The sequence below is a fragment of the Grampus griseus genome, assembly GCF_964374135.1.
Source record: "Grampus griseus genome assembly, chromosome: 1".
NCBI lineage: Eukaryota > Metazoa > Chordata > Mammalia > Artiodactyla > Delphinidae > Grampus > Grampus griseus.
The window spans coordinates 176,015,278-176,028,850 of NC_139017.1; the positions used below are offsets into that span (position 1 = coordinate 176,015,278).

Sequence of the window (13,573 nt, forward strand, 5' to 3'; positions counted from 1 at the left end):
CACTCGTCCATCTGGGATGCAGGGAAACACGTCGATATTAAAAACTCATTCCTAAAAGAGGAAGGCTCAGGATAGTGTGGGCAGGACAGAATCAAATACCAGAGAGGGGACAGGAGAAGGATGGGAATTCTTTCCCTCTCTGTGGGCCCAGGACCCAGGATGCAGCTGCTAACAAGCCCCAGCTCTCCATGAAGCCCAGACCTGTCGCTCTCAGTGTGTATGGGACACAGATGTCAGCTAATCCCGAGGCTTTAGAACTGCTCCAAGAATGCGGATTGGTACAACCACTTTGGAAAACTGTTGAGCAGTATCTACTAAAGGTGAACACATATGCCCTACGACCCAGCAATTAATTCCAGAAATGCCAGCACAGGTGCGCCAGAAGAAGCATACAAGAGTATGGCACCGCTATTCCTAGTAGTCCCCAAACAGAAACTTCCCAAGTGCTCATCAGCAGTAGAATGGAAAAATAAACTGTGGTTTCCTCTCCCGATGGAATGTTATGTTAGCAGTGAGAGTGGATGATCTATCAATTCAACAATATAAATGAATCTCACACATATAAGGCTGAGAGAGAGACGTCAGGCACAGAAGAGTATGTGCTCAAGGTCCCATTTATATGGAGAACAAGCGCTGGCAGAAGTAGTCTATGTTGGCAGAAGAAGAGATAGGGGTTACCTCGGGTGGAAGGCAGTTTACCCTGGGGGAGAGCGGCACAGGGGTGCTGGTAACTTTCGGTTTCTTGATCTGGGAGCTGGGGACCTTCCACAAACTCAGTCCAAGTGGCTCAGATGGGTTGACTTCTCTCCTGGCTCCCGGAATGGCCTGAGACCCAGGCCCAGCCTTTCAGAGCCCCGCATTTCCTGGCCACAGGGACTGGGTTGGAAGCAGGGACGGGACGTAGCCCCAGCCAACTGTCATACCTCTCTGGCTACAGTGATTCTAGGATGGACATGTGACTATGAAGTCAATCCCACGGGTTTTGACATCTGGACTTCTTTGGGGACTTTCTCCTGGGAGAACAGAAAAGACAGAATATCTACCAGGAGCTGCTGGTGACCACCCGCTGCTCTGAGGGGTGGAACCCGAGAAAGGACCAACGTGGAGGAAAGCAGAGCTCAGTATGGAAAGTGAAGCAGGGTCCCGAGGACAGCCTTTGACTCCCTGGATCCAGCCATGCCTGAAGCTACACTCTACCTCTAGAATTTTCAGTTCTATCAGCCAAAAAACCCGCCCCAGCCCCGCCTTTTTGTTGTTAACTTAGAGCAGTTTGAGTTGGATTTTCTATCACTTGCAGCTGAAAGTATTTATTTCCATTAATAGAGCAGCACATTCCATTTTTGGAAGCTTCTAGTGTTAGAAATTTCTTCCCTTGGACACTGGCCCACCTCTAAGAGCCAGCCCTGTCCTTTGTGCTGCCACCTAGAGGCACATGGAGTCGTTATCTGACGGCTCTTCTGCTGGATGGTGGTCCCAGAACCTCTGTTCTCCCTACAGAGCAGATTTAGATGTTTTGCCAAAGTTTGGCACTCCAAGAAAACAAGATGCTCCAGATGGGGCCCGGCAGGCCAATGGTAGGAGAATGTTCTAGTCACCAAACTCCCATTTGTTTGGCCTAAAAGGGTATCAGGCTCCCCTCCCCCGCCTCCGCTTCCCACCGAAAGTGCTTTGGTGGCCACATCACCAAGTTTGCTGGCTGCCAACCCTCCAGACACTTCTCACAGTAAGCCAGGATCTCCCAGTCTGTACAGGAACACTAACTTCCTGAATCTAGACGCAGGAACTCACAATTATTCTCGGTAATTTCATCTCATGGAAATAATCAGCACTCATGTATTATTGGATTTGACATTTTGTATATATCACTTAACCTGAGATATTTTAGTTTATTCGACTCGTATTTATTAAGTGTCAGGAATCGTGCGAGGTGCTGGGAACACAGTGGTGAATGAGACAAAGGGTCCCTCCCCAGAAGGCGCTTACACACCAGTAGGGGAGACACAGTAGACAAGAAGGATGTTCCCGCGTTGTATCAATGCGGTGAAGGACAGAGTGTCTAGTGACGATGTGACGGAGGACAGCAGGAGGGGCTGCTGCATATAGGGAGGCCGAGAAAGGCCCCTCTGAGGGGAGGACACTGGGGCAGAGGGCCAGGGTGAGCCATCACGTCCTGAGCCGACAGAAGGCGGGCCCTTGCCGCTGGAGCGCAGGGGAGGGTGGGGGATGAGATGGGCTGAGGAGGTGAGCAGGGACCAGTCCTGCAGAGCCTTTACAGGGGAAGCACCTGGCTTTCACTCTAGGAGCGATGCAGTGAGTGCACAGCCCTAGAGGGTTTTAGGAAAGGGAGCCACCAGATCCTATTTGCATCTGAAATGATGCTGGAGGGCTGCAAGCATGCAGGCGAGAATGTAGGGCAGCTCGTGCCACAGATGACTGTGCCTTGACCCAGGAGGAGGAGATGGAACTGGAGAGGGAGGGAATCAAGGTACATCTATGAGCTGGTGGCGGGGTGCGCGGTGCGGGGGCGTCAGGTGGGGGACAGTGAGAGAAGGAGCAAGGATAACAGGCAGGTTTGGGCTTGGGAGACTGCATGGCTGGTGGATATTTACAGAGATGGCAAAGTGTAAGGGAGAAACAGATTTGCAGGGAACTGAAACAGCAAGAGCTCCATTTCAGACATACTGAATCTGAGCTGCTTACTGAACATCCCAATGGAGACAGCCAAGGGGCAACGTCCCAGGTTGCAGCTCAGGGAAGAGGTCTTAGGGGTCACAGAGATATCATTTGGGATCAGTAGACGGCACACACATGTGGAGCCATGGGGCCAGGAAGGTAAGTAAGGGTCACGACCACCCTCAAGGCACTAAAGTGGGATGGACCAAAGAAGAACCAGGAACAATCCTTCTCACTCTGTCATCCAGAATCTTGAGAGAGGCTTCCTCTGTCCGTCCACATCTGAATCGTTCATAAAATAGTAAAGAAAACTGGGCAAGAAGGAGCTCGCTTCCTTTCACCTTCCCACTTCCGGCCCGCACGCTCCACAGAAGAGCTGCGCGGCAGCAGAGTCATCTTGGCCGGGGCGGGGGGCGGGGGGGGGGGCGCCGGGGGTCTCTGTCACCAGCCCTCTGCGAGCTGTTCCTAGACATTCCCAGGTAGATGCACCTTCTCTGGCCTGAGGTTGAAGAACAGTTTCTCAGCTGTGAAGGTCTGAGGGGTCTGACCTCCTGAGTCCTGAGCGGCCGGCAGAGGAGTTTCTCTAAAGATTTCGATACAAGGACATCTGCCACCGCCATCCTTCCCCACTGGCAGCCAGGGAACGCCTCAGGGGGCCCTAAGTTATTTCTAAGGGAAAAGGGCAAGCAAGGGATGTAGAATCCCTCAAATGCTTCTTCGGGACTAGGAGTGACCTTGCAGCCCACAGAGTCCCCCTGGGCTGGCAGACCAGCTGGCTGATGGCTTGTCCCAAGCTCAGGACTGCCGAAGGATCCCTTTCATTCCTGTTGAAACGCCACCATTTTGGGGCTCTGAGCTGGCGTCTCCCCAGTCTGTTAGACTTCTGCCTCTTTCCAGTAGCCGTCACAAATGTGGTTGACACGCTGACCGGGAGATGCTGCCCAGCCTTTGTCAACGTAAAGACAGGCTATTTGGTGCCTGGGGAACAATCACATACCCTGGGGAACAGCTTCCCAAGGGAACACATGAGTCACTCTCAGCAGGGGACAGGCAGTGGGAAAAGAAGGGAAGTTGTGTCTTGCTTGTCTGAGCGATAAACATCCTCCTCCCTGAGGGGACGCCCTGGGCAAAACATGCCCTGTACCTTCCGATGTTATCCTAAAGCAAGAGTCTAGAGGTCCCCCTGGACAGCTCCTATGAACCTGTATAGAGAGAGATGTTCGTGTCCTTAACCTGAGGACAAAACATCTGTCCAATGCCTGGATTTCAGAGCCCAAAGTTACAACCTAGTTAGCCCAAGGGAAGGAGCCTCAGTCACAGAAAGTTGTAGAAGGTAGTTACGCACACAGTCTAAGTATCTACCATCCACCCAGGCTGGGAGGGTGCGAGACCAGCAGCCATGTGACAAGGGGCAGGGGGCCACCGGGGCCGGCCTTCCACATCACGCTGAACAGAGCAGAGTTCACATTGGGCCTCTTGACCCGGGTTTATTTCCAGGACTTCTCGGCCTCAAAAAGTCCTTCTAATCAAGTGCTGTTTCCGGTCAGTTTTCCACGGAGAATGAAATGAACACTTTTCCTGTTGCCCAACTTAGATGGAAAGTGAGAGCAAGTGAGCGCTTCAGAAGCAGAGCAGAAGATGCTTTACCTGGAGGGCCACCACCTGCTGAATCTCCTGGATGTTTACCCCGAAGGAGCTTTCCAGAAACCACCACCCTACTCTGGCGGCCAGGAGATCCTTCAACCACCACATCCTCCTGGAGACCCTCAGGAAAAAGAATGAGGGGCCCCTCCTTGACCCAGAAGGCTGAAGGTCCCAAGTCCTATTCATTCATTCACTCGCTCATTCATTCATTCAGCAAATATTGATTTGATCGCCTTCTATGTGTCCATCAGGGAATGAGACAGGCACCACCCCTGCTCTTACAGAGTTTTTAGTCTAACGGGAAAAGACAAAAAAAGAAAGAAACAACTGAATAAACAAGATGATTTCAGAGAGTATAGGATTAGAATGTGATAAAACAGGTTTGCAGGGAGCATATTCTTTGGATGGCAGGTCAGGTAAGGGTCCTCAGGTGAGATATTGCAGATGAGGCACAAATGACGAGAAGGATCCAGGAAAGATCTATGAAATAGGGTTCCAGGCAGCTGGAACGGGAAGTGCAAAGGCCCTGAGGCAGAAGACCAGGTAATGGGAGTCACAGCAGAAGGGGAGACTGGGGAGAGACAATGTGGCTGATCCTGCAGGGCCTTGGAGCCTCCGGGAGGAGCAAGGCTTTGTCACCACTGCAGTGGGAAGTCACTGGGGGGTTTTAAGCAGGGGACGGAGATGGCCTGATTTTATGCTTTACGAAGAAGACTGCTTTGGCTGCTGTGAGGAAAATGGAAGGAAGGGAGGCAAGAATGGAGCGGGGAAAGTAATGAGGCCAGGGCCCCAGGTCAGAGCTGGCAGAGCAGATGAATGAGGGAAGGCGTTGGGCCCTACAGGCCACGAAACACCCCAATCCTCTGCTCTTAAGGAGCTGAGGAACAGGCATCCCAGCAGCCCAGCCTTGAAGCCTGCAGCCTTCACCTTCTTGAAGAGAATGAAGCCATAGGCCAGAGGGAAATGCATGGCCCAGGACCCTCAACAGGTACAGTTTTAGGACAGATGTGCTATTCTTCCAAGATACAAATGCTTTCTTTTTTTTGTTTGTTTTTGTTTTAGTCCAGGCAAGTAGGACATCCTGAAGACCACCCCAGGAAGAGGAAGGACGGGCTTGTTTGGAGGGCTGTCTGACACCCCAGCTCCTGCCACCTGGAGAAAAAGAGGTCAGAGGGGTGAAGGATGGGATTGGACAAAATAACAAAGTCACGTGACACCGTGCAGAAGAAGGCGTCCCAGTGTCTGCTTGGAAGGTAGGCTGAGGACATGAACTACCTTATTCCCTGGTTTCCTATTCTACCCACTTCTGCCTCCCTCACTTCTTTTTTTTTTCCTTCTTCTTCTTCCTTTTTTTTTCCCCACTCTCTCCCATTTTAAATGTGTCTCCTTTGAGTCCATATTATTCAATAGGACAGTAACTTCTAATTTGAATATTTTAAAAAGGAAAAAAATCCTCAGTGGCGGAAAACCAAGACAGACGTCAGAGAAGGAGATGTGTAGGTCTTTGGAAATTCTGTTCTATATGGGAAAAAAAGAGAGAGAGAGAGACTGACTCCTGCTACTGCCATCAGAAAAAAAAAAAATGAGCCAACTACCCTACAAAAAGTTCTATCCCTATGATCTCCTATGATGCTCGTTCATGGTGCACCCAGGGGGGCCTTGGGCCTGCAACCATGCAGGGTCCCTCAATACTACACAGCAAACTCAAGAGAGAGAGCCATGGTCTCATATCTGGTAATTTGGGGAATCTGGAAATTGTCTTAAGGAAGCATTTCAAAAGTGAAAAAGAAAAAGCTATATGCACAAAGATATGGATTATAGTATTATCTGTGAAACTCATAAATCAAAAATAATAAAGAAATGTCTAAGTAAATGATAACACGAACAACAAGAGTGAATGTAGTCATTAGAATGACACGGCACTGCAAATACTCCCCACATTAAATGAAACCAATAATGCACATATATTTACCATGGCAACATGTGTTTGTGGACAAAACATTTCAGAAAGCATAGAGAAAATGAAAACAGCTATTTGATGGGTGGATGTGGCCATCATACTAATGACTTTTAAATTTTAATATCTGTGAAAGTTTTGCAAGCACATAATTTTAAAAATTAATGAAAACTAAAATGCTTGCAGCAAAAAATGAGCAGTCCCTTGACCTCTATATCCAAACAAATCACCCCCAATTTCAGTTGTACCTTTTGCATTTATCTCTGCATTTCTAAAGAACAGGTTTATACTGATATTTCTTGATCTTCAACTTTTAACTTTTTACCTGAGAAGATGAGTTTGTGCTTTCCTTCACATACACACATGCATGGATCCTCTCCCCCATTTCCTGGATATAGTTACGGGATCACTTTCTGTTAATCAAACTTTAGTTCTTCCATTATTATAACCATGTAAATATTGTTCAAAGCTAAGCCACATCCTATACTATGGTTTCCTTTCTTGTTCAACTTTTTGTTACTCCTACCGTTGCCTCGTTTTTAATTTTCTTTGTTTTCTATGTGTGAATATGTAATTCTTCCTCAAACTCTCTAACAGCACTACAAAATCCTTATAATACAGCAAATATGTCAGATAATCCATCAGCTCCATTTTTTTCTTAGAGATTCCTCCTGGGGCCCTCAGCCATCTTGCTCCAAATTGGGCTGGCTGCTCTCTAGACCAGCTGCACAACTGTGATATTGGAACTTCTCTTCACTATCATTATGGGAATTCCCTTCACCTTCTCTCTACCAGTCAGGGTTCTTGGTTGCAAGTAAAGAAGCTGACTCTCACTGATTAAGCAGGGAAGGAGCTGACAGGTTGTCTGACATATTTGCTGCATTGCGAGGGGTTTAATAGTTCTGTTGGAGAGTTTGAGGAAGAATTAGTGATTAGTCCATTGAAAACAAAGCAAATAAAAAGATGAGGCAACAAACAAAGCAATTAAAAACATGAGGCAACTATCAACTCCAGGAAAAACAAAAAGTTGAACAAGAAAGGAAATATAACTGTACTACACCATGTGGACTCCATGATACAGAATCATGTCTGATGGCAAAATTGCTGGTATTGCCACTGAGTACTGGGTGCTACCTTGTACCCCTGCCACTTCTGTGCCAAGAACTCAACCTTGAAGCCCATCCCCGCTATCACCACCATAACCATGGAAACAACACACGTTTCATCCCTCTCTTCTCTGTCAAAATATAACATAGGTACATTTCATCAGTGGAGCCCACATCACAGGTGCTGGCTGCAGGGGAGGCTTGGAAGAGAGTACTTTTCAGTTTCCATGGTGGGGTAGGTGTTTTTTTCCCTCCCCACTCCCAAGGCTCAAAGTAAGACAACAGCTGAAACACAGAAAGTCATCTGGTGGCTGAGCCAAGTGAGAAACAAGAGACAACTGCATATTGTACCACTCGTTCCTCTTTCTTGGTTTACCCTCTCATTTTAGTAAAGCACATCCTCTAGTAGCTTCCTTGAAAAGGGATACAAAGAGTGTGTGTGTGTGTGTGAAGTTTTTGAAAAATTACATGTCTGAAAAAGGTCTTCATCCTATTATTTTGCTTGAATGATGATTACAGAATTCTGGGTTGGGAATTAATTTCCCTCAGAAATTTGAAAGAGTTGCTCCACTGTCTTGTAGCTCCTGGTGTTGATTTTGTAAAGTCCAATGCCATTCCGTGCTCTGATCTTCTGCATGTGGCCCCTTTTCCCTGCGCTGGCTTTTAGTAACTTCTATCTCTGGACTTTTGGAAGTTCATGTTGATGTCCCATAGAACATCTTTTACTTTGATGTAGTGTATCTTTTTAAAAATATATATTTATTTATTTTTATTTTTGGCTGCATTGGGTCTTCATTGAGGCACGCAGAATCTTTTTGTTGCGGTGCGCGGGCTCTTCGTTGTGGTGCATGGGCTTCTCTCTAGTTGTAGCATGTGGGTTTTCTCTCTCTAGTTGTGGCACGTGGGCTCCAGAGCGCGTGGGCTCTGTAGTTGCGGCACGCGGGCACTCTAGTTGAAGCGCACGGGCTCAGTAGTTGTGGTGCGTGTGCTTAGTTGCCCCGCGGCATGTGGGATCTTAGTTCCCTGACCAGGGATTGAACCCGCGTCCCCTGCATTGGAAGGCAGATTCTTTACCACTGGACCAGCGGGTAAGTCCCTGATGTACTGTATCTTATTATTCATTGGGCTGAGTGCTACACAGAGATTCTTAATGCAAACTCTTGAGTTCTAGATTTTTTTTTTCCTGGAGTTTAATAACTTTTCCTTCTCCATTTCTCTCCCTTGAGCTCCTATGAGATGGATACTGGGCCTCCCAAACTGCTCTAATTTTCTTATCTTCTCTTTCTTATTTTCCGTCCCTCAAGTCTTTCTGTCTTACTTTCTAGAAATTCATTGTTCAATCTTCTAACTCTATTCTATTGAAGTTTCTACTTCTACTAGCCTAGTTTTGATATCCAAGAGCTTACTATTGTTTTATAAATATGCCTTTTTAAAAAACAACCATGTTTATGACTTCTGGGTCTCTGCCTTTCATGTTAGAGGACTCATTCGGCGTGTGACGATCCAGGCTGCCCATTCAAATTTAAGAGAGAGGCACTGAAAGGTGCTTGTGCAGGGCTGGTTGCTTGGTAGGTGTCGCTGAGAAGTAGCGTTTTTTCATGAGGTTGGGTTCCTTAGAGAGAAGTTCAAGGCCCCTGCCTGGAGGATGGGTAGAAGCTAGGCTGCCATGTTCCAGGAACCAGCTTGGAGAGGGTCTGTCTATTCAGCATGCAAACTTTCATTGAATCTTCCTGTTCTCAATATAGAGCCTCCCCTGCCTTCTGCTGCTCTGGTTCAATACTGCCTGCAGGAAACTAGCCATCTTCTGCTGGTGGAGGAGGGAGCTGCCTGGCTACGTGGCCTGAGAGAGGGGTCTGTGGCTCTAACAGACACTTTAAACCAATATTCCTGCTTCCAGCCCCGCTCCCTGCCCCCATTGTTGGGAACACTCTGTGGCCCCCATTCTTTAGCCTTTGGTGGGTCGTGTGTACAAGCCAGCTTGCTTCCCTCACAGCCAGGACATTCAACATTCTAAGCTTTGCTTTTCTTTCACCCACTTGCTTCCCATCTTTCAAAAGTTTTGCTCATATCCCTCCCCCCATCATCATTTTCTGTTTTCTTAAGGATTTATACCTTTTTATCCCTCTACTCTCATTTCAGTGGGCTTTTGAAACAGAGCAGAGATAAACACATGCATTCAGTTATGTTTTTGTGGAAGTTCATGATAATATTTACCAAGAAATAAAAATCAAGTTTCCAAAGATACACGCACAGAAGACTCTCCAGGGAGGATACTCCAACAAGGAAACAACGGTTCTTTCGGGAGGGGGGTAGGATTACAGAAGAGTGATGCTTGTAATTTTTTTGTATTTTGTAAACTTCCGACAGTAAATAGGTATCCTTTACAAATCAAAAAGTCGGAGGGTTAAAAATCATGATTTAAAGGCACCTTCTGAAACACAAATCAAGGTAGTGTCAACAGGTGTGTAGCAGAAAAAGAAACTAATTCCTCTACACAGGTCTACATAATCCATGGTTTTCGCCTATGTGCCAGGGAGTCCTGGGGTTCCACAGAAGCACCCCAAGGCCTTCAGAGGGTGGCAGGAGTAGGACAGCTGCTCAGTGGGAGGAGTTCTGGGCCAGTCTCTACTTGTACCACAGTGGCACTCTTTTAATCTGCTTTAGAGGTTAAAATTCTGCTTAATACTTTGATCTTTTTAAAGAGGTCCACACTAACAAAGAAGTTTGGAAAGTACCAATGAAGACCTAGAAAAAATGAGGTGGGGTGGGGGAAAGCCTCCAAGGATGACATCATGTAACCTCGTGCCCTACCTGAACCGTCAGAAATGACAGTAGCTGCTCGAGCAACTGTATAAGGAAGATGGTGCTGGGCACCCACAGAATACATATGTACCCACACAGCTTGCAAACGGGACAAATCTGCACACTTGCTAATCACACCCAGCTGCCCCCAGATACCAAAGGCAGGTGTTCAGCGAAGGCTCAGTCAGTGTCAGTCTCTGACCTCAATTTCTTCATTTGCACAATGAAGGGACTACATTCAGCTTGCAAGCTAATGTCCCAGAAGTTCCAAGGAGCATCCTCTTACTGATCCAGTGACTGCCAACTCTCTAGAGAAACAGAATGTCCCCACCTAAGGACTCCTTGAGAAGCAATATCAAGTTATGAAAATCCAATCCACTTCCTTCGGAAGAAGGTTTTAATTTTTCTCGCACCAAATAGGTCAGCTCAGCTCTATCATGAATGCAGCAAGTCAAATACCAAATGCTGCAGTTTAATAATGGGCTCCAGGGCTCCTCGGAGCACAGCCATCCCTTCCCTCTCTTGGGAAGCTGGCTGGGGTCTAGTTCACATCCCCCTTCATAGGCTCTGAGCACAAATTTGGGTCACTCTCTTCCTTTTAGCATTCTAGTCCTAAAGAGAAGTTCTCCTTTGGCTAGATAGTCAGGGAGGGTGGATTCCATTCAAATTCTTAACCTATCTACAAAATAACATCTCCTCTTCCCGCCCCCCCGCATTTGTTTCCTTTGCCCAACCTACCTCTCTGGAATGGTCCAAGAAAGACCAGCAGCAAAGGTCCCTCTGCCTGGCAGATTAAAGATGCTTTGGGATCAATGAGCGTCATTCCGCCCTTGCCTGACTCTGAGCTCCTTATCTGTCTGAAAAAAAAGAACAGAAAAGAAAGAGAAAGAAAGAAATCTTTAAAAAGAGAAAGTCTCAGGAAACTTCTGTGCATTCTCTTAGAGGACTTTAGCTCCAAAGCAACTGTCTCACCAAGGTTTCCTTTTTGCAAACCAGTCACATTGTACTTAATGGGCCTTTTTCACCATCTGTGTCAATGCCACCCCCAGCTCCCTTTGGTGGTACTGAAGCAAACCACAGGAACATTTCCAGTGCCTGAAGCAGGAATTCATATACATACAGATGACTCAGATCATTTTTAGAGTTGTTTGTTTTGTTTGGTTTTTGAAAGCAAAGTAAGTGATCTGAGTCAAGCCTGGGTTCAAGTTCCATTCAATGGCTGCAAAAAGCAGGTCTGTGAACTTGAGGGTCCCCATTCGAGACCCAAATTGCATCATAAAGGAAGATTCATCCCTGCTTGCTGGAGATGAAAAGGAAGGGTGTGTGGGGAGGGGTCGGCCCACTCACTGCCTCTGTGCTGCTTCTTTCCCTACTGTGGGCGGCTCCTGGAAATAATCTGACCCCAGAGACAGAAAGACACCTGAGTTCTGGGAGCCCAGGCGGCTGGGTTCCAGCAGCAGGACCTGCCACCCCCCCAACCTCCCCCCAGCTACCTGCACAGCAGGATTCTCCTGCCTGGAACCCACTGAGCTCCTGAAGAGCAGGAAACCTAAACCACTGGTTTCTCCATGAGACAAAAAGCCCAGTCCTAGGAAGCCGTTGGAAAAGGTGTCATTCCAAGAAGACATTTCCCAAGGTCCAAGCTGGAATTCACCCGGCTGCCAGCCTAATCCCTGGAAGGATACCCCACGGACCCTGCTGCAGGAGCCCAGGAACATGGGCTTGGATGGTCTCTCCATTTAGCATCCAGGTGAGAGGATGGCAAGGCACTTCCCAAAGCACTGTCACCAGAGAAACGGGAGGTCAGCGACAAGAGCTAAGAAAGAAATAACTTCCATTCTGACCAAGGGAGTTAATTAACAAGAGGACAAAAAACAACAGCTCAGTCACAGGGAAATGAGACAGGATCGTAGAGAAAGCACTTTCGAAACCAGGAAAGACGAAGCAAAAAAAGTGATGGAGCCGAGAGAATGAAAGATAAGAGAAAAATTAGTCCTTAGGAATTCAGGTCAGGAAATACGGAGCCGGGACAGAATTCACAAGAGGGGGCGAGGGAGGACGTCTTTTGCTCTGGCCCTCACGCTGGCCGGGACCTCAGGAGCTGGGTCTACCGCCCTCTAGCCCTCTGGGTTCAAGGGCAAAGCTTTGGGAGGCAACGCTAGGAATGGCCAGAGCGCAGGATGCTCGGTCCCGAATCGGGGGCAGGGGGAGGGGAGGGCGCGCGCGGCAACTGCTCGGTCCCTGACAAGTAAACAGCTTTCCCCGAACAGGCGCGCGTCCTCGTCCGGAGCCCGGCTGAGGGCCCTGCTCATTCCCATCTAGGGCGGTAGCGGGACACCCCGGATTCCCGGCCCCACGGAGGCATAAAAGGGATGCAATGAGATCAGAAAAGGAGGGTATGAATCAGCCCACACCAGAGAATCACAACGCGAGAGCGGCCCGCTGCCTCGGCCTCCCCAACGGGGTTCGGTCCGCCCCGGGAACGCGCCTCCTCCTCCAGACCCCACGCGCCCCCGGTCCCCGGATCTCCCCAGGCGGACAAAGCCCGGCGCTGGGCGGGGCGTGGCGGGGCGTGGCGGGGCGTGCGCTGTGGGGGGGCACTGGGACCCCGCAGACGCCCGCACAGGTGGGCTCCGTACCGGGTGTCGATGCCGGGGGCGGGGCCCGGTCTCCCTGGAGACGGTTGCCCAGGGGACGCGGCGGGCGGGTCCCGGAGCGACGGGAGGGCGCGAGCCTCTGGGCGGCGGCGCGGAGCCCCGGGGGCCTGAGGGCAGGCCCGCGGTGCGGAGCGGGTGAGCGGGGCATCCGCGGAGGGGCGCGGTCCTGGGCGGGGCCCGGACAACAGGCCGACGCGGGCAGGGCCAGGGGGCGGGGCGTCCCCGGGGCTGGGGCGGGGCCAGCGGCGGCGCGGGCACCGTCGGCAAATTCTCACAGCCCCAGCCAGGCGAAGCTCTGGAGAGCAGGCGTCCGCTGCGCACCTCGTGGACGCCGCTGCAAATCCTCCCGGACCCCGCTGCTCCCTGCTGGCGGGTGGGGTTGCGCATGGAGTCGGGAACCTCAGCCGCCGCTGGACCCCGGACGGCTTGCGCACGCTGGCCTTGGCCCCCCTTCGGCCTTGTAACCAGAGGATAGAAAATGCCACCTGCCAAGTGAGCCAGGGCCGGTCGTCCGCCTGCTTTCCTCTCCCGGGTTCCCAAGGAATCACCAGAAAGGGCGGGGCAAGGGACCAGTGTCACTTGTCAGGAGCCGGGGTCACCCGAGTAACTGGCCAGCCCTGGCTCTGTGCTCAAATCCAGTGTGCGGGCTGTTCCCCAGCCGCTGGGCCTCCCTCTCCATCGGAGTTTACCTCACATGTCGGATTTAGAAAATAAATGGGTTAACCCGGGACTTT

General features: G+C 49.7%; 1 protein-coding gene across 1 annotated transcript in view; it reads right to left on the reverse strand.

The window, feature by feature from the left end:
- PIK3CD (phosphatidylinositol-4,5-bisphosphate 3-kinase catalytic subunit delta) overlaps positions 1-12,962 on the reverse strand; it is a 29,678-nt gene extending 16,716 nt beyond the window's left edge. The window contains exons 1-2 of the mRNA XM_082660339.1: positions 12,822-12,962; positions 10,921-11,035 (exon numbers count right to left, since the gene is read on the reverse strand). The gene's annotated coding sequence lies outside the window, so the exon portion shown is untranslated. The remainder of the gene's footprint in view (positions 1-10,920; positions 11,036-12,821) is intronic.
- Positions 12,963-13,573: the final 611 nt, after the last annotated feature.